The 20,073-nt window shown below is 46.1% G+C and overlaps 1 long non-coding RNA gene across 1 annotated transcript in view; it reads left to right on the top strand.

Moving 5' to 3' along the window:
• The window catches only part of LOC139112003 (uncharacterized), a 60,211-nt gene that overhangs the window by 1,241 nt on the left and 38,897 nt on the right, over window positions 1-20,073 (top strand). The window lies entirely within an intron of this gene.

Here is a 20,073-nt window from a genome sequence, read left to right as displayed (position 1 = left end):
TCATAAGCAACATATGCGACTTAATTGACTTGAATAACAGAAGCGTACGACATAGGTATTGACTTCGGGTTTTTTTTTTAGAACGTCGCAAATCGAGGAAATTAGTTTAAACTTTTTGATCGAATTTATCCGCACCAGTTTACTTTATTATTTTTTTTTTTAACATGTAATTCTATATTTTTATTAAAAAAATATAATTTTTTGAAAAACCGAAGAGACGATAATAAAAAAATAAAAAATAAAAATCGATCTCCCGTTGACTGAATTATTTTCGAGATTCGGATTTCTCTCTATTTCTATCCCCCGCATTTTATTTTAGTCAAATGCGAGACGAGTTGTTATGCCCACCGTTAAAAAGACCCCCTATCGCGAATTTGCGTTAGTTTTTGAAAGAAAGGAACACTCTCCTCGCCGGCGTCGACTTACTCTCGTCCGGATGCAGGATCCTTTGAGCACGCTCAAAGTAGGAGAACGTCCGCTCGTTCTCTCTCTTTCGCGGATCCCTTTCCTCTTTATGCCCCCGCTATTCTATGGATCTCACGAGCCGGATTTCCTCGCAGACGTACGCCCTATCTCTAAATTGATTTCAGCGCGGCTTCTTTTTGTCCTCGGCCGAGACGACGGCGAGATCGGCACGCCCGTCTTTTTCGTCATTTATAATGAATTAATGCCGGGCATATTACGAATAGGTACGCTTGCAAAGAAATAATAATTGGAAAGACGAAGACTTTAGGAATACTTGCATATTACGTCCGAGTTTTAATGAGATTACACCGTATACATAATATAATCACCGTTGCATTCGATGGCAGAGGGAAGCTTTCCTGCGAGTAGATATAATTCGCATCTTATAATTAGATTATCATATAGAATGACCGGGCGAAATTGCGGAGCGTTATCTTACCTGTCTAGCAATTCCTGATAATTAAGCAGCTCGGTGAGAAATCGCGCGAGGAATACCGCGGCCTCCTGCTGGTTCGCAAATCTCTTCGGTTTCGCAGCCAAGCCGGGGTTGCTGTTAATTGGCAGGGCCAGCGGGACGGACAAGTACATGTCATTCAGCCACCATTCTGTCGCCTGCAAACGACGAGATTAAAATATATAATTAAACGACCGAATCATTTGACGCGGACGCGTTTTGCACAGCTCGAGCGTACAATTATGTTATTAATCATAAATTTAAATTAAATATAAAGTCGTTTGCGATAATTGTATAAGCAATCAGGTTTTCGCGATTCGACGGTTTGACGACGAAACTACGTCACAACGCGTGGTAACGTGCGATATAGTCGTGAAATTGCGTAATAATAATAATTCGAATCGATATCGCGCGGCCTTGCGTGAAAGTGCGGCGCACCCGGAAGCAGGTATAGGAAAAATCAAATATATTAGTGAAAAGATATTCTCGAGGGAAGCTGTACTCGTGAACGCCGGTAGCGAAGCGATTATTTCGCGAAATCGTGATTTGCGAGAAGTCGTTAATGCGTGTGACCGGGGGTGCTTGCAGCTTCCCGGAAATAAATCACTCGCGATCAGTCAAGCATTATCGTGCCGCGATTCGTTAGAGTCGATTACAGCTAATGATAATAATAGCCAGGGTATCTCGAAAGGCAGGAAAGTCCCGCGGATGTGTTTCGAGTCCTGGAACGTTTCTCCTTGTCGTAAATTACGTTCGTCGTCTAAGTGCACGAAATTTAATTTCCCTGTCACCTTCCCCTGTCCTATTAAACGCGCATAATATTGCCGCGTGATTTGACGTCGGCGTTCGCGACGTCATTTTTCGCACCCAGCAGTCAGGGATCAGCCCCGGCGGGCCATTAAATGCGGATTAAACAATCGAGTTTTGTCGCCAATCTTCCACGCGAATTCCGCGATAGAGTCGTTCGTGTAAGAATAGGGAGTAATAAACATGTCGTTTAAACGAAATAATTAATAATTTCTTGGATTAACGTCTAAATATGCAAAGCGTTTTACAAAATACAGCGAGTAAAAATCTCAGAAAGGATATTTTAATACCATTATTTATTGAGACTTTTATAAAGATTAAAAAAAAAAAAAGAAAAAAAATTTCTCTTGATTTTAATCACTAATCGCATATTTAACGTTAATAAATCGCATATTTCCGTGACAATTACATCACTCGTTTAAAATACCACGCGCTTCGTTAATTAGTCATATAACGATAGGCGCATGTAGGTATAATTGCAATGCATGGATTTTGTCATTTGTCTAAGTGACGCGTCTTTTCGCGATGTTTGACATATCTTCTATTTGTTTTACAACCTGTTTGACAGAAGGAATGAACGTCGCGAACTTTCTCGCCGAACGCGACGAGATAATCGGGAAAGATGTAACGAATATATTTTTGTCGCGTCAGAGAAAATATCTTTCCTTTCCTTCCCCGGGTACTTGGCTCTCGCACGAGGTGGCAAAGCGAGTCCTTCGTTTATTCGCGAGAAAACGCACGCAAGTTATGATACAGTTTCGCGAGATATCATAAGGCTGCTGCAAAAAAAGGACGGCTGCTGAACGCAGGCATTGATCTTAATCTCGTTTCGGGTAGCAGCTCGCGGCCGTAGTTGTATCATCCCCTTGATAAGCGGGGGACCGTTTCTTCTTTCTTCAGACGCGATTCTAGGTCAGTGTAACAAGCCGCGTGTCGCAGCTCGCGTGCATGCATGTTTCACGAGAACCGTCTCCACGTCAATATAACGTATCGTAGCTCCGCTTTTGTATCGCCTATAGATAGAACTTACGAGTCCGAGCTTGTCGCGTATTCGCGGAATAAAGGGCTATATTTGATCGGGGGAGTGACACCGTTTCGACGATCGCGACGGGGGTTGCCGGTGGGAGCACCCGCGTTCTTTTTTTAGCCCGCTGGTATATAGTTTCGGTGATATGCGGCAAACAAAGGCTTGCACACGACCGATAGACTTTGTCATTTTTATTGTATTTTTTTTTTTTTTTTCTGAAACCGGACGTGAATTTATCCCGCAACGTAATATGAACGTCGAATTTCGTTTTCTGAGTGGAATTACGCGTTTCTGAGTTTGTAGATTCAGATCACGCAAGGGCGAAATAAATCGCGAGTCAGGCGCGACGTGTTTTATTATAGACGCAATTGGAGGTGCCGGGTCGAATGGCAGCTCGTTGCATTTGATACATGGACAAGACGCTTATCTGAATAGTGACAGCCGGTTACCCCGAGTTGTCGACAGCGATGCTGGACGATTCCTTTAACCACGAGCGAGCGCGTTTCGACAGCGTCGTTGCGCCACGGATGCGGATGCGCACGTGCAACGCGCGCTGCACAACGCGACGCGTGCACGCGACGAGATACGCGAACGTGCGAAACCGTCAGATCATATTATTGTCGTTAAGCGCCAGACCGTGTAGGAATAAAATTTAGGACCGAGGCTCCCGCGCGAGCAGGTCGGCTTAACGAGCTCTCGTCTTCCCCCCGAATCCCGGTAAAACGAAACGTGTTAGCTGACTCACGTGCAACGAACGCGCTGCTTAACTAATTATCCCGTCGTTGTAGCGGTTTCAAAAAGGCACTCGCGGCGTTATTAAAGCCTTGCGTCACGCGGGCCCACGCGTGGTGCACGTGCGTAATTGGCGCTCCGGGGATATGCACGGGGTAGTAAGTATTTCATCGACGTTGTCGAGGTCTGCGGAGCCGTTTGACGATAGCGATCGTTCTCACACGTCTCGGAGATCTGTGAAAGTGGAGCCGCCGACGGCGGCGGCGGCACGTCCGTCCGCAATCCTTCGCAATCATCGCGAACAATTACCAGATGCTTAAGTAATTGCGGCCGTTACTCCGTGAGCACCTCCGACGTTCGCGTTTTCTAATTAAAGGCCCTAAGTATCAAATTGATACGTCCCGCACAGCGGAGCGTGCGAATTTAATGCGAAGCCGTTTAGTAATATTAATAGCAATAAGGCGGCATTTATCTTTTGTCAAAGAAGGCGATTTCTATTAACGGCATCAAAAGGCTCGAGTGGATTTTCTATGGGTTTTAAACGCGAGTAGGCACGGCCGATCGAACGAGAGAAAGATCGGCACTTCGGGAGGGAATTTTATTCTTCGATTAATCACGCGACTCTTGCACATGTCGGCGGGTAAAAGACTTCCAGGAGGATCGGCGACGGCCGCGAGAATCGACGCTTGCGAAATCAGCACTCGGTGTTCCGCGACGCGCGCCGTTCTCCGCGGATTAATGAGACGACTGGCGCACGTGATCGGCGCATTAGAGCATCCTCGCGGAATATAGATTACCCGTCGAATCGTTCGTTTGCCGATCGTCGCCGTCCCCATGCGCGCCTCCGAGGTGTTTCGTTATAAACGTCGCCGGTGAGAACCTCGAGAGTGAGAAACGAATGGTCTCACGTTCGGCCCGTAACTTTAGCGGGCATCACGGCAGAAGGAGCCGATGTGCAGAAACGAGACGGTTTCTTGGAAACGCGGCGGCAATTTGCCAATTATTTTTAACACCCTTTCGCGATGCGGCAATAAAACGAGCTCATACCCGTTTTCACGAATGCATTTCAATTTCATCGATCTAACTTTCTATTTTTTTCTTCCTCTCGTTCCTAGAACTGAACAAGGTAAAAAAAAAAAAAAAAGATTAAACTGCATGGGATTCAAATCAATTTACATCGACACATTTTTCTTTTATTATTTATTAATTTCTATATGTATAATATTTGACGTGATATTTTCACCACGAAGAGCGATCATTAGACGCTGTCTACGGGGCTCTTCTTTAAATCAACCTAATTGATGGTTTGCGTAATTCGAACGTATGTAGGTGACGAAACGCCGCGAGGTTGAAAAAAAAAAAAAAAATTCCGCGACTACAAGCGGAAGGAAAATTAACCGCCGGGCCGCGCATGCACGACGAAGCGAGTATTCATCATCGCGATGATCTCTCGCACGATGCTCATCGCGCGGCGCATCTTGCGGGATAAAATTCGCGCGGATTGCGCAGGAACTCCTACGTGTCGGATACCGCGTATCTGCGCCGCTCGTCGCGCGTAATAGCGCGATACGCGAGAACTTAACGAGCGCGAGCAGAATTACGAGAGGCGATCTCCGCTCGTCGTTCCCGATGTGGAAATAGCTGGCGCAATAACGTTTCAATGCGTCATTCGATGGGCGATACGTTCGCGTCGCGGGCTCCTCGCTTATCTCACCTACGCTGCGAAATCGAGATGCAGAACGACGGATTCTTCGAACTTGGCTAATTTTTCGGCGACGATTTCACCGAGCTAATTTCGCGAACTGCTGTTTCTCGCTCCAGTACGCGATTCGATCTCGAGAGCCGCCCCGGCATTCTAGGTGTATCTCGATCTCGAGAAGGTCCGCTTTTATCAGGAGAGACAATCACGTCGCGGCGAACGATACTCGGGATGTTTCCGTGATTTCGCGCGATCGCGTCACCGCGCGGTGCAGCGGTATAACGACGCGTAATAACGCTATCAGGTAATAGACCCGGTAATGATTACGGCCGCGATCTCTCCTTTTGTTACGCTGTCGCGTAATCGAAAGGTGTTCCTCGGTCTCTCGGCGGAGGCGTGCGCGAAGATTATAGGAATCTACTCGCCGGTCGTTACGAAATACAAATCGGGAAGCATTGAAAGCTCACGATTACCGCCGCGACTTATCTCACTCCAATCAGCAGTAATTCGTGATTAGTGTCGTTCGAAGAGGCTGGAATCGCGAAATCCGCGTTTCTCGTCCGGATAAGAGATATTCGTCTGATGGAGTTTTGGAATTTTTATCTCAGGTCCCTCGTTTATCCGTGCTCGGTGTCATTTGTTTTGCCGCGCGAGTTGGGTCGAGCCGCGCAGAATTCGCTGGAGACATCAACCCCGCTCGGTTGAAGTTCGGCATTTCGGGTGGGTGTCGGGTTACGGAGATTTCAACAGGAGTCGGAACGCGGAGCGTGCGAGAGCCGCCAGCGTGCTGTCGGGCTCGAATTCTCTCTGCTTCGCATTCCTTTTTTTCGTATCATCTCTTTCTCTCGTTCTCTCTCTCTCTCTCGCACGTTCTGCTCGCTCTCCTCTCTCTTTCCGGTGTCTCTTCTTCCTTCTCGCTCCTTTTCGTTCGCGTCCTCCTACGCCGTGTCGGCGCAAACGCGGCGTTATCGACCACCCGTTGAGGCACCAGCCGTGCGTGTCCGGCCGCGTCGCGCTTCCGCGCTCGCGTGCAGCCGTCGTAGCACGCGTGCCCCACGTCGCGCAATTCCGCACGCGTAATTTAAAATTGAAACTTGCGATCACACCCCGATCTATCTCGACGTCACCACGCGCTCTTGAAATACACTTCTGACTTTGCCGTGCAACGCTCGCGCGCTTTAACTGTCTCGTGTACCGCGGGACGCGAGGCGAGGTAGGTCCGCACAATGTGACATTAATGAGGAAACCGCATTTGAGTGCTTTAATTGCCGCTAATTACTCCCGGACGTGTCAGTCGTATAGCTTTATAGATACAGCTTTAAGCTTTAAAGTAATCAAATATTAATTTCGCTTTAATTATGCATATCTTTTTTTTTTTCTTATTATTTCTATTTTTTTTTTTTTTTAATAAATGTCTTCTTAAAATTTAACATCTTACATACAGAAATCCAGCGTGTAATTAGTACGTTAGTTCACTCAGTAGGAGAGTGTCTCGTGTTTGTTCGAATAGCGTATAATTCTGATCTATCGCACACCTTTCCGATTGCTCCTATTCCTCGCGAAAATTTCAGCGAGTCCCCAACATCGGCGCGCTCCCTCGAACAAGCGAGGTCGCCTCGGATTTCAGACAACTCGCGCGGCGAGTACGCACGGCGTATCGAGTTTCCCCCGTTTAACGCGATACTTCATTAGCCACGGCGAAAACGTGCGACGGGTTAGGTCAAGAGGGGAAACTCTCGCGCACTCTCGAATCGATGTATATACCTCGTCCCTTCGGTGCACGCGGCTACATCCGCAGGTAGGGAAGCACCCCACGCGATGAAATTAGAAGAAAAAAAAAAAAGAGAGAGAAAAACAAAGGAGAGACACACCCCTCTGTTGATGCAATCAATCCGGAATACTGCATTTTGCCGCGAAACTGAAACGTGACACACGTCAAGGCAAATACGCCTGTCGCATTTAATTCCAATTCAATCTTAAACGGTAAAACGGATTTTCGATCTTTCATCTTCGACGTTTGCTCGACGCAGGCGAACCGACCCTGCGACGTCGATTGTAATGCGCGACCGCAATTGGAACGGAAAGAGCGAATCTCGTTTAATTTTACGTTAAATATATTTTGCACTGCAATTCCGACCTCGCCGCAGTGAAACGGCATACGGGGGCTTCCGCTTTTCCATTATTGCATTTCTGACAAACAAACGCCTCCGATCGGTTCTTCCCCATCTACCCCTCCTGAAGCGCAAAATTGATTGTAAAATTAATTACATTTCCACTAAGCCCAATTAAGTCCGCGTTATATTCGCAGCGTTACGCACGTAGTTCGTTATTGTCGGGCACAATGCCGGGCGGAACTTGCCGCGCGGAAGATCCGCGGTGCGCTCTTTAGACTTCCAGAAGCAGGTGCGTTTTTAATTATCTTAACGAGCCCAAAAATATGCGCGAATTAATGTGTTTTGACGGCGATGTTGATTGATACGCGGAGCGCTTTGCGATACGTGTGCCAAGTTCTCGAGATAAATATCGCGGTATATGCGCCTCGTCTAACCGACTAATGCAGCGAATAATGAGCCCAGGGCTCTTATTTTCCTGTTACCTCTTTGTTGCGCTCGTAGATAGACGCGTGTACATAAGTAGCGCATACATAACGCGTTCCGACATGCGAGCGTACTCCGCGGGCGCGAAAGCGTTAATTATGTGGGAAATCGCGTTTTGTCGCGATAAAAATATCAGCGATTACAGCCAGTTCCGATTCTTCGCTCCATCATGAGATAATCGACCGCGGAACTCGGCCGAGTAATTGCCTATCATTTATATCGGGAGTGTAATCTCATTTTCTTCTCTATTTAAATGGAAAGGCATTTAAACGTTCATTATTGTAAAGATATCATCTATCAAAAACCGCTTGCGTAACTTTCGATAATCATCCGACTGGAATAGTTCCGATAAAAGTCAATTAATAATGTTGGAATTAATTACTCCCGTTGATATTTTATTTTCCTGATAAATTTTTTTTTTTTTTTTTTTATTTTTTAACGGAGGAAAGCCACTTTTAGTTTTTTATTTTTTTACAATCTTAGTCGTCGCGAATTATCGATTAGAAATTCTTATCCTAGCCCGCGGTAGCTCGCAGCGATTCACCGTGAAAGATTCATCGGAATCCTTTTCGCGGTCGGGAGTCGAGATCGATCCCGGCCTTTGGAATAGGAAGCCGGATCGCGGAGACCTCGACGAGGAGACTTCGACGGACTACCGTCGTGCATGTTGGGATCCGTTGATCCACGAGGGAAACGGGATCAGGAAGTTTCTCACGGTCGCGAGGATTAACTAGGCGCGTGTTCTCAATCTCGAGGACGAGTCCCCGGAAAGTCTCGAATTAATTTCTCTTTTACCTCGCATGTCCTTTTCGCGGACGGGAAGAAAGAAAGGTGCACGTATGAAGGGGAAACCTCTGCGGGGTGTATTCGGGCTTTTAGGCGGTTAGGCGCTTTGCGGATTCGGGGAGACTCTCATTCGTAAGTTTCGCAGGCTCGTGAACTTTGCGAGTCTTCCTTAATAGCTTTTTTATTCGACGTATTATGACAGTTAATATATCGCCGCAACGAAGTTGCACTATCGTATCGTCGACGGATGAGAAAATCCGATGTTTTGGCTTCACGCTTTTAGATTTTTAAAATTTCGAAAATATACTTCAGACTCTTGGTCCGCTATTTTCCATTTTATCTCATCGAGAGGCGTATCAATTTTATTATGACTCGGATGAGGCGGCGTCATAGCAATGTTACTTGATACGTTGCGAGTGCAACGGTGCTATTCCGAGGAAACGCGATACGAGAATCATACGTCAGTGTCAGCGTATATAAATCGGAATCCCTTCAATGTTGAATATCCTCGATTCGATTCGAGTTTTTCTTTTGCTCGGGCTAACGCGGAGACGAGCGTCGGAGAGATACTCTGACCGCGAAGACGCGCCGGGAACGTTCGCGGTGTGCCGTGTACATTCTTGCGTTATCTCGCCTGACGCCGCGACGAAGTTCGTGATGCTGCGGCTCCTCTGCGATCCGACACGACGTGGGTACGCGCGCCGGAGATGAAAGCAACCGCGGCTCGTCGTTCGCAGGTAGGTCGGTCGATACGAATCGATCCGACCGTTTAAGCGGGTCGTAACCTCTAGCAAGTCCGGCCTTTGGGACGAGGTCGCGGTGACCCAAATTAGGAGCCTTACCTCGCCTTACCTGCGCCCTACGCGGCGCTATGGCCGCCTACGGTGCTCTCCTGTTTGCAATCGTTACCTCGGATTCTGCGCACTCTCAACGTCACCGTCGAGGATACCTCTCGGCGAGAGAACCCGAGCCTGCACCTCGCGCATCGGCACGTCGAATACTTGGTTCGCGATTACAAATCGCTCGCTCTTTATTCGCTTCCCCATAGGTAACGCGCTTGTAAAAAATGATCGATAGACGGTGGTTTAAACTTGCGAATTTTTATTTTCTTCTTCCGTTCTTTAGAAAATTATTCGAGTCAAATAAAATTATGTATCGCGCCTCCGTACTTTTTTGAATATTAATGTCGCCGATAATTAAACAACGCGTCGGGGATTTATCCGCTGCTTTAACAATGTCGCAATTTAGCGCAACTCCGGCGTTTCCTCGGCGCGCCCGACGGAGAATCGTCGTTCGGTTTAAACCGTGACGAAGTCACGCCGCGTGAAAGTATAACGGCGGCCGACTCTTTTCTGAATTCTAACGAGCTGCGTTACGCGAGTCTGAATTTTCCCAAAGGCGTTCATCGAGTATTTAATTGCCATTCGCCGCGGAGAGAGATTTCGAAAGTAGACCGCCGCCGCAAAGGATGTTGCTACGTGCGAACGCATTAAACAACGCCGCTTGCAAACTCGCGCGTTACGTTAGCACAGGTACTTCCTTTCTTCGGCTAAGGGCAGGAACTCGGCGCGGAACAGTCGTTCGGGAAAGTTTGTGGACCGCCGGAAGCAACCTGCGATCGATCCACCTGGTCTGCCCTGTCGTTATCCCTTCTCGCGTGCACGCGCTCCAACTTGAAGACGACCCGTACAGGTCTACGTATCCCTCGTTTCCACGTCGCGTGAGAATCACCAAAGAATTTTAAATCGAGACCTCGGAGCTTTAATTTCTTAAGACTTTCATTTAATCGCCGATGGGATAATAACGTAAATAGATACAACGACGAGTCGCACACTTTTCATAAAAATATGCCTCCTTGCTTCTATAACTGGCTTTTCCGCGGCATTTATTTATAGTGGAATTATTTTTGTACGTAGTCAATTTCTCACGTAACGCATCATACGGAGGTGATTTTAAAATCGTTTTTCCCACCGTCGTAAACAACGTCGTGTTTCGAAACTAAATAATTCTTTTTATTAAAGAGAAAGGATAAACGTTTTGCATTTTTCTTCTCGACTCGTAACGTCTTTTCGGGTGACGTGGTAAAAACAAGCCAATCTCGTAAGCCAAGCCGCTCGTCAAAGCCATTTCGAAAATTTCATTTCGGTCTTGTTCCGGGGCCATGTCGAGAACATTTGATACGCACGGCAAGGACCCTTCTTCAAGGACGAAAAAGGGGCTGTCGAGACGGGATAGAATTAAAGGTTAATCCCACGGGGTATATCTACTCGATGAGGAAGCGAAAGGGAAAAGGGACGAGAGAGGAAGAGACGAAATGCCTCTTCTCCACCGCGTTCGTCTTCCTTTCCGGGAAAGTAAGGTTTTGTTTTTCGCTCGAGACTGGAAGATACCATAAATATTTGCGCTCTTAAGTGGTCCTGGAATATAAGAGAAGGCGTTTGCACTGAGAGGATCCCCCGATCTTTCACGCGGACTGACGAATGTACTTTTGAGCAAAGGATGATTTCGTCCGCCTGCGTCGGTCGCTTCGTCGAAAAAATGCTACACGTATAATTGCACGCGTCTCGCTTTCTCTTAATTTAAATATTTAATATCGAGACGATCAAAAAGTTTTCACGCGCGTGTTCGATTAGAGCTGAAACAGAACGCGAGGAACGAATATTTCTAGCGGTTAACGAGCGACGGTATAAAGCGAGGCGAATAGGACAAACCGCGAGAGCGAAAACATCGGATAGGGGTTGCCGCCCTTCGAATAGGCCGCTCGCCGTCGTATCGCCGTAGCGATCCCGCAGACAATCCGTAAGCTTAGTACTGTTTCAACAAGGGATTACTGACGCGTCCCCAAGCCGAACGATACGCGATCCCGTAGCGAACCTACGTGTCGGGGACAAACATTTAAATTGCCAAGATTACGCCAAGTGGCTGGCAAGTGTAACGTCATGACATCGTATAAAAAATAGTCAATAGTTTACTAATAATCACACCGTTTAAACAATTAAATCATTTGTGCCTTGTACGGTTTTTTTTTTATTTTAGTGTTTTTAATTATTAAAATATTATTATTAATTTTATTAAAATAAACGATTTATTAAAAATCTCTCTCGTTAATTAAAGAAATTTAAATTTTGAAAAACATAATTAATTAAGACCCGACGGTCTCTAGAATCAGGACACGTCCGCAAAAAAAGAAAAAAAAATCGTGCAAGTAGCCGCGATAAAGGTACACGAGGTACGGAAGAAAAAAAAAAAGAGAAAAAAAGGAACGTTACTTGCCGGTGGTATATCGATTTAGTCGCTTCGACTTTATCGTCTCTGCGGCGGCGAAAGATCCTCGAAGTAAAACCCAAAGTAGAGAAAAAAGAGAAGCGAAACGCGAGGAAGGTTGTCAGGAAGGAAGCGAAAACTTGGATTCTTTGTATCGCCTCTCGCGCGTTGGCGAGAAATATTTTCTTTTTACGCGAGACGGTCCCTTTATCCGACGCTTCGTGAATCGCGGAGTAAAACGGCCACCCTCGTACGCCACCGCCGACCTGCCCGCCGTGTTCCCTTCTGTCCGCAGGGATTCATAAGAAAAGTTACGTACTTTGGGGGCGGGCGACATCCCTCTTTCGAAAAAGCGCCCGCTCGGTTTAGCTTTCGGATCCACTCGTTACAGTAAACGCTCGGTTTCGCGGGATCAGCTGGTTCTCTCTTTTTGTGTGTTTTCTCAGGGAAAAAGTTTTCTTCCTGGCTGTTCAGTTTGTCAGCGATTCTGCGTTTCTATTCGTGGCTGACGTAACAAATATTTGCGTGGTCTTTGTCGAATCGCGGTAACCGCTTTAAATTAGTAAAAAAAAAAAAAAAAAACGGTTTTACCATTGATCTAGCGTGAATAAAATAATTACACCTCGTCGTTTTAAAGGTGCACTTGCAAAATTTGAAAAAAATTGAAATTTTAACCTGCCGTGTAATACTTTTTTTTTTTTAATGCAAGAGTTGTTTAATGACATTTGCGAGCGCGGTGAGCAATTATTTTTAATTCGGATCTATTATTCAGCGCCGAGAAGTAGAGCACGACGTGTATTGTTAAGACGAGTGTACAGATAACCTTTTTGTGCCGTACAGAAACGAAGTATACTTGAAAAAGATTTTCTCTTTTCTGTTGCAATTATATCTCCTTGTTTTTAATTTATTCGCGATAATTATTCCGCGAGGGTGTCAAGTCGCTCGGTCCCGCGGCGCAAATATTTTCCCTCTGCAATAATTTCGCGTGTAGGTGAGAAATGAAATTATATTCCTCCTAGGTTTTTGGACGTTCGCGAGCGGGCACGGCCGTCCGCGTAAGCGAGAGCTTACGGCCATAAAAGTTTATCGTTTCTCCTTTCCCGTACTTTACTCCTTTCCGGGCTGCTCGTGGGATGAGACTTTGTCGGCTCCTCGCAGAAGAAGATCCCTTCTGAGTCCCGACACGCGGCCATTTGCACGTGCTCGTGATATTTCTGGACGGTATCCACCTGCTTCCATCCTATCTGTTTATTCCTCCCTTTCGTGCGAGGACGATACATCCACTTTAATCCTTTTTGCGACAGGCGACCGCGTTACTTTCGCACGCACTTGAATACGCGCGTGTATGCTCGATCGATACTATTTGATGCAGATATTGCTTAGATATCCGTGCGTATAATTTAAACAAGAGGTTAACAACTTTGTTATTTTTTTAACAATAGGTATTTTAATTAATGACGAATTTCTTTTTAACGAAAAAAAAAAAAAAAAATTTTAAACAAACATTTTTTCCTCGGTGAGACAATTTTCAGACAAAAAAAAAAAAAAACAGAAAGAAAAAAATAATTCTGTATAGAAGACAATTGCATCGTTTTTGTCGAGCCAAAACGTTGTTCGTCGCGAAACTGCAAATGAAGTGAATGCGGGAAAGGTCGAGCGTGACGAGGAAGAGTGGGAGGATTAATTCCGGGCGTTTGTAATTCGAATTGAATTTATCACCGCGGAAACTATGAGGCAACGAGCGGACAGACGGACCGACAGAACGGGCGAATGAACGAAGGGGACTGGCAGGCCCGGGCTTGCGGATGAATAATGGAGGTCCCAATGAGATTTTCCAGTTCGCCGCGGGGCACCGTAATATTAGCTTACCGTCGCCATCGCGACTCGTCCGCGACGTGCCCGAAACGACCGTCGAGCGCGCATCTCGACCCGAGGCTTTAGATTCGGAACACCCCTGTGTTCTGGGATGCTCTCCGTACCTTTCTCACCCAGCGAAGTCGGCAACCATCGACGAGGAAACGCAGGAAAAATATTAGCATTAAAGAGAACGCTGTGGCATAGTCGGAAACGTGTTGAATAATTCGAAATCGCGTGCAAGGTTTCCCCTGTGACATGAATCTTAATACATGTAGAATTAATAATATCCCCCCGGTTCTTCCGTTAAGGATCGAACGATTTTGTCAACGGGTCCCCTCAATTGACCGGCGCTCGCATTTACAAGGCCGCGTCATCTCGAAACGTGTAACCGGATAATGCGACCGGGCATTCCTATCGATCAGATGAACGGAGAGATTGCGAGAAAGGGAAAGCGAGATCGAAGGAGCGGCGGGCAATTCGTGCCGTAGCTGGCGAGAAAATTGCTTTCAGTCTGGCTTTTCGCGACACTTCGCTCGGGACGGAGATGGGCGGGCGCGCGAGAAGTCGACCCTTAAAGAAACGAGAAACGAAAATGTATTTCCGGATGTATGCCGGCAAATCGAAAACCCGGACCGACGATTGTGCGAAGCTGAGCCTCGGGCGTCTTCAGCTCGGCGCTGAATAGGCCGTTCGGCTAAATTAGAAAAATTACACGAGAGAGAAAAAGTCGAAAGAGGGACAGATCGCTTTTAGAATAACGAGAAAAAAAAATGATTCTGCGGAGGACCGCTGAAATGAGAAAAAAGCGAGCGTTTATCGCTCTAAAGTGGAAACGAATTAACTTAAACGTCAGAATTAAAATAAAATTTATTAATCTTATAATAGACGTATACAATATTTTGTCGTAAATACATTTTAATTATACGATTCCAAATTCGAGCGTAGCGTTAATATAATAATTCTTCTTTGCTCGGCAATCTTTTGCGTACGGTACGACTCCGTGTCGCCCTTCTCGTCTTCATTCCTCTGGCAATATTTGCATTGTTCCGGTACAGTCCAAGCGACCCTTACGCTCATCCCCTTTCACCGGTGCGTTGCGAGAGAGGAACGACACGCAGGGGCCGGGGGGAGGGTTCGCCGAGGCCCTTGCGTAAATCCATTTATTTATTTATTTATGTGCCACGGGGGGGCCTCGAGCCGAGGGGGTGGCGAGGCGCGGCTTATAGCCGGTGCATGCATCGAACCGGGAATCCCATGGGAGCGACCGTACGGGATGAAGGGGAATGGCAAAAGTCACGGGGAACTTAGGCGCGGATACTCGATCTACGTCTCCGAACCTTTCCAGAAGTCCGCTTTGAATATACGGGGTGTTTACTTATTCGCGCGTTTAACACGTAAAAATGATATATATCTTCGAAAAGCGGAAGGACTTCTTTCTTAAATAATAAAATCTGACCGAGTTGTCGCTATAATTGCACGTCAAAGCAAAACTCACATTTTCCAATATTATTTTCGGTATCGAGTCTTAATATAACGATGCGCTCGTGTGCGCGAGGTAGATTGTAAAAAGAATTTATCTAGACTTTCGTTTCTTCGCTTTAATTTGTTCCACATGCGCCCCAGGATCGATCTCATTTTTATTGATATTACGATCCGTCATACGATAGGCGAACACCCTGTGAAAAAGCAAATTCTCCTGAGGCATCGCGGCTTGAAACGAAAATGGTGTTGTGCCACTTAGATGCGGAGAGGGTATCCTTCCTGGTCGATCCCCATGACCGTGACACACCGCGGTATTCTTTTTTTTTTCTGTTCTCTCTTTCTCTATCTCTCCTTTTCGCAACAGACCCTCGTTTTAAAGCGACGACCGTATTACGGATTACGCCGTCTGACACGGCTTTCCGGCAGAGTCGATGTCTTCCCGGCGACATTACGGAATAGAGAAGTAGACAAGTTCTCGGTACGTTGACGGCTTACAAAAGGAGTTCCGTAATACGTAAATCCAGGGAAAGCATCGTGACTTGAGACAACATAATCTAAACGCAATTTTCTCTTGAAGTGAATCAACATCCTCAATCCGGCGGATAAATTCGTATTTCTATTCCTTATGCTAGTGGGCGCGCGCGCGCGTGATTCGTTTCGCTAAAATGCATTTGTCGCGTTTGAATTAATATTAGAACGATTACTCACCCAGTTGGTCGTTTTTTGTCTACGTTCCAAGAGACGTTGTTGGAGTTTCGGTCCTGGACCCGAAAGGAAGGCTCGTACCAAGCTCCGCGTTTTTTCTAGATGGCTTGGCGAGATGGCTTCGACCTGCGCCAAGTATTTTTGCAAGGTCGTTTCGAGATCCGGAACCGGAAGACTCGGTAGAGCCTCCTCTTTCTGTAAATCGAACGGAAATGAGCAATTATTACGAGCAAAAAGAAAAAAAAGGGGAGTTAAAATAAATTGCATTCGGTGCGTGACGAATAACGAAAAAAAGTAGACACGCTCGTTAGGTTTTCAAGTAAAGTCGCACGTGCATGTGTAAAATTATAGTAATTAGCTCGTGAGAATAAAATATTTTTAAGTGATTGATTTCTGCCCTGCGGAATTCGTACTATAGTCTTAAACTACTGTTGCATTACGCAACGTCCGATAGTCAAAATTTTCGAAGACGAGCAGTCGACGTGGAAAACGATGACATAGGACCGCCGGAAATTGGCAGGCGGAAAGGGTCAGGGATAGCAAGCCGTGTCCTGCGCCCCCAGGTCGGTCGTGCATTCGTTGCCCTTTGCGGGGGCCACGGCGATTGTAAAATAAAGAATCAATCGAGAAACGAAGCGTGCCTCTGATGGAGTAAGGGCCCTTAAGGCTAGCACGGTTGGTTGAGCGGAATCCCCTTTTGCAGGCCTAACAAGACCAACTTTGCGATCCGAACACCCTCGTCCTTCAGCTTGAGTGTTTCCGGCGAGCTTACGTAAGAGTGAAAGAGAGAGAAAGGCGAACGAACGCGGGAGAGACGAGGAGGCTCACTGTCACCCTGTGATAGACTTTATTTCCTTTTTAGGAGATTCGTGTATTTTGTAGATTCATTAACTTTAGGTCAGCCATTTTGTCGTAGGCGTTTTTTTTTTTTTTTTCTAACATCTTATAGCGTTTTAATTAAATTTTTTTAAACAGAGATATTTCTGACTGCTCAAAGTATTATAATAACTAACGTTTTTATAAAAAAAAAAATTAATAATAAAGAACGACGCAAAGAAATTTTAATTTGACGAGAATTTTGTAGATCTCAACGTACAGAAATTTTTGTTTTCCAATTTTATAAAATGTTAATTTATGCTACTTTCGACTTCTGCTACGTTTCACCGATCTCAAAGTTTCCACTTGGAGAGAAACTTTCCCGCTATATTATTCCGATAAATGGAATTCTACCGCCGTGCACACGTCAAGAAACTTATCCGCGCGAGTTCTCGAACGAGTCGCGAACTTCGTCGCGCGGCGGATATGGCGATCAAAGGGCCTAGGTTCGCGGTTCGCGCGCGCGAAGAGACCTTCGAGCGGAAGGAAGGCGATCTCGGATACGAAAATCGCGTGGGCCCTCCGACGAGGTGACGAGGGGTCGCGAAACCGACGGGGGGTGTAAGGTCGTTAGCGGAGTTTCGAGCGGTGCATAGCAATGAGGCTTGAAAAGGAGGAAAGGGGGAAGGGGGGGGCGGAAAACCTCCTGGGAATCCGGACACCCGTTATATGGAGGGCGGAATGAAACGGAGGGCGTGCGTCGCCGTTACGGAGGTAGTCACTGCGGGAAACAGGACTGACTGACTCATGCCATGCGCCAGGATAATCGAACTCGTTACGATCCCGGGTCCCCGGATTCGTTTCGTGCGCGGAATCGCATATCGGTTTCTCATCGCGTGGTGTATCGCCGGATCAGGATTACAGATCATAGCACTCGATAACTTTTTATAGACTTCTATAGACATTAACTGTTTTTAAATATACTATGTACGTCACGGGAGGGTAACTCACTTATTTTTTTTTTTAAAAGCGTTCAGCTTTGCGGCGAATACCCTGATAAGAGATAGGGATGACGAAAGTCAAGAGGCAGTCGAAAAGGATCGTTAGATTCCGTTGAATAATCCCGTCGGGGAGTCAGATTGATAAGCGCGACACGGTCCACGAGACAAACGCCGATTCGACTCGTGCTCCTTATCGATGCAAAACGGGGCGGAGGGTCGCGGCAATTAAGAGATAACAAGGTTTCCTCCCCTCGGTGCCCCTCCAATTAGTAACACTGCCGCTGCAACCGTGCTAGTCGGCGAAACAACCACCTCGGGCTCCCCTTCGTCGCAGTCGCCTGTGCAATCGCCCGCCGGCGGTTCTCTCCCGCTTTTTCGACCTATCTCGCCCTTGTTTGCATACCGCGACGGTCCACCAGGGACTCCTGGGGATTGGGAAGGTGCCGTTCTTGCGATGATAAAAGTACACATTATCCGAAACGCGATAGAAGACTCGGGAACGACGTTGCTCTGCGAAGTTAATTTTTTATTTTTATCGGCACGTAATGTCGCGATAAATATTCAGCGATTCGCGAACGATACGCGTACGCGGAGATAAAATAATTCGAGGGAACTGAAACGGCGGCCGGTGAACCGTGAGAAATTAGCTGATTAATGAGCCGATAATTCGCTGGAAAATGTGTTACGCCGAACGGATTGCGCGCTCTCGCTACTCCCCGCTCGGAAAAGAAAGGAAAAAGAGACGGGCAAGGGAGGACGGACGGGGGCAATTATTTCGAATTCAGTACGTTCGAATGGCAGCCACGTCCGATTGATTATTATCGAGTCGGGCAAACGAGGGTGCTTGATCGAAACCAGTCGAGCGTCCGCCCGGTCTCGGGGATTCTGATTAGCGTCGTCGTAAACACACGTTGCACAGTTATCGCCGGGCTAATACCAGGTAAACTCGTACACTTGCAGCCGTACTTTTAACAGTTGTTTTATTTGCGACCGGTCGCTTTATCGGAATAACCTCCTGGAGAAATATAATTACCACCACGTCGCGGAATTATTAAAAATTAACTTTATTTAAGAAAAAGAAAAAAATAATACTTCCAAAGTTATTTCTCTCGACGATCTTAATTTTTGCCGAGTCCGAGGAAAAGAAAGTGTCGCAGGATATAGAAGAAGAAGGGGAGATTAACGAAACGTTATTAGACTCTCGTTAAAGCTCGTTTTTTTTTATCAGTCGAGTCGATGCAGCTCGCCGGCGTAATCTCTCGGGCACGCTTTCACCCGCGCTTTTCTAACGAACACCCCTCCCCTTTCCTTCGACGGGATCGTTCTTCGAGGAGAAAATAAGTTTTTCGTCGGCAACGCAGGGGAGGACGGGCCAGTTGCTTGGGGCACGAAAGTTCGTGCCTATTTCTCCGGTGAAATGACGACGATCAAAGTCAGATTACGCGTCGCGGCTCGGGCACGACGAAGAGAATCCGCAATCTTCCCTCGTGAACTTAAAAAGGACGCCAACGAGCGTTCGTCCTGCCGGAGGACTTCCCTCAACGCTTCTTCTTTCCTCGTTAGCGCGATTTTCTCGCGAGCTTAATGATGTTTGCCGACAAAGTGGATTAACTGCGTCGACATTTCGCAGCTGAGGTACCTGAAGTGCAGCCTGATGACACGTAAACGAGATATCTAAAAATTATCCGTCCCAGTTTGATTTGTGAATCAAATTTAAAAATCTGGTTTAAAAATCTGAAATCAACTGTGGCTTGAATAAACTTTGATAACGTTTTATATCACTTTATGCACGTAAAGAGCGAAACATTCTTACTATTTTTTTTACCGTAAAAAAAAATTAAAAAAAAAAGAACACATACATGTAGAGAGTTAAAATAATTTTGAGGGGATAAAATATCGCGGCGGTGTTTCCAACGTAACGCAAACAGCGGCAAACCGAGCAAATTGGCAAACAGTTGGGGATGTGCAACCGTGCGAAGCAATTACGGATTTTGCGTGAACGACGCGCACGAACTCTTTGTACGAAGGGCAAAGGGCGCAAAGAGGGTTTTTCTACTCCGTCACAGTGGCGTAGCTATCCCGTCTGCCCTCGAGGCATTTTCAAGGGAATAATTTAATTACTTTCTGTGCGTAATTATGAATAAAGATTATATAATACGGGGAAAATAAAATGTACTTATTAATGAAACTTTTATTTAACATTTGATAAAGCAGTCTTTACCTGCATTTATAAAGTTTTTTAAGCTTTTATATTATTATTGTACAAATTATTAAGAGAATTTTTTTTTAAAGTTATACTTACATATCGAAACATTAATTTACTTTAAAATCTGTTAAAGGCTTGTTATTGTCGAGAGCTTTTTGCAAAATTAAATTATCTT

The sequence above is a fragment of the Cardiocondyla obscurior genome, linkage group LG26, assembly GCF_019399895.1.
Source record: "Cardiocondyla obscurior isolate alpha-2009 linkage group LG26, Cobs3.1, whole genome shotgun sequence".
Taxonomy (NCBI): domain Eukaryota; kingdom Metazoa; phylum Arthropoda; class Insecta; order Hymenoptera; family Formicidae; genus Cardiocondyla; species Cardiocondyla obscurior.
This window is presented reverse-complemented; position numbering and strand designations above follow the sequence as displayed.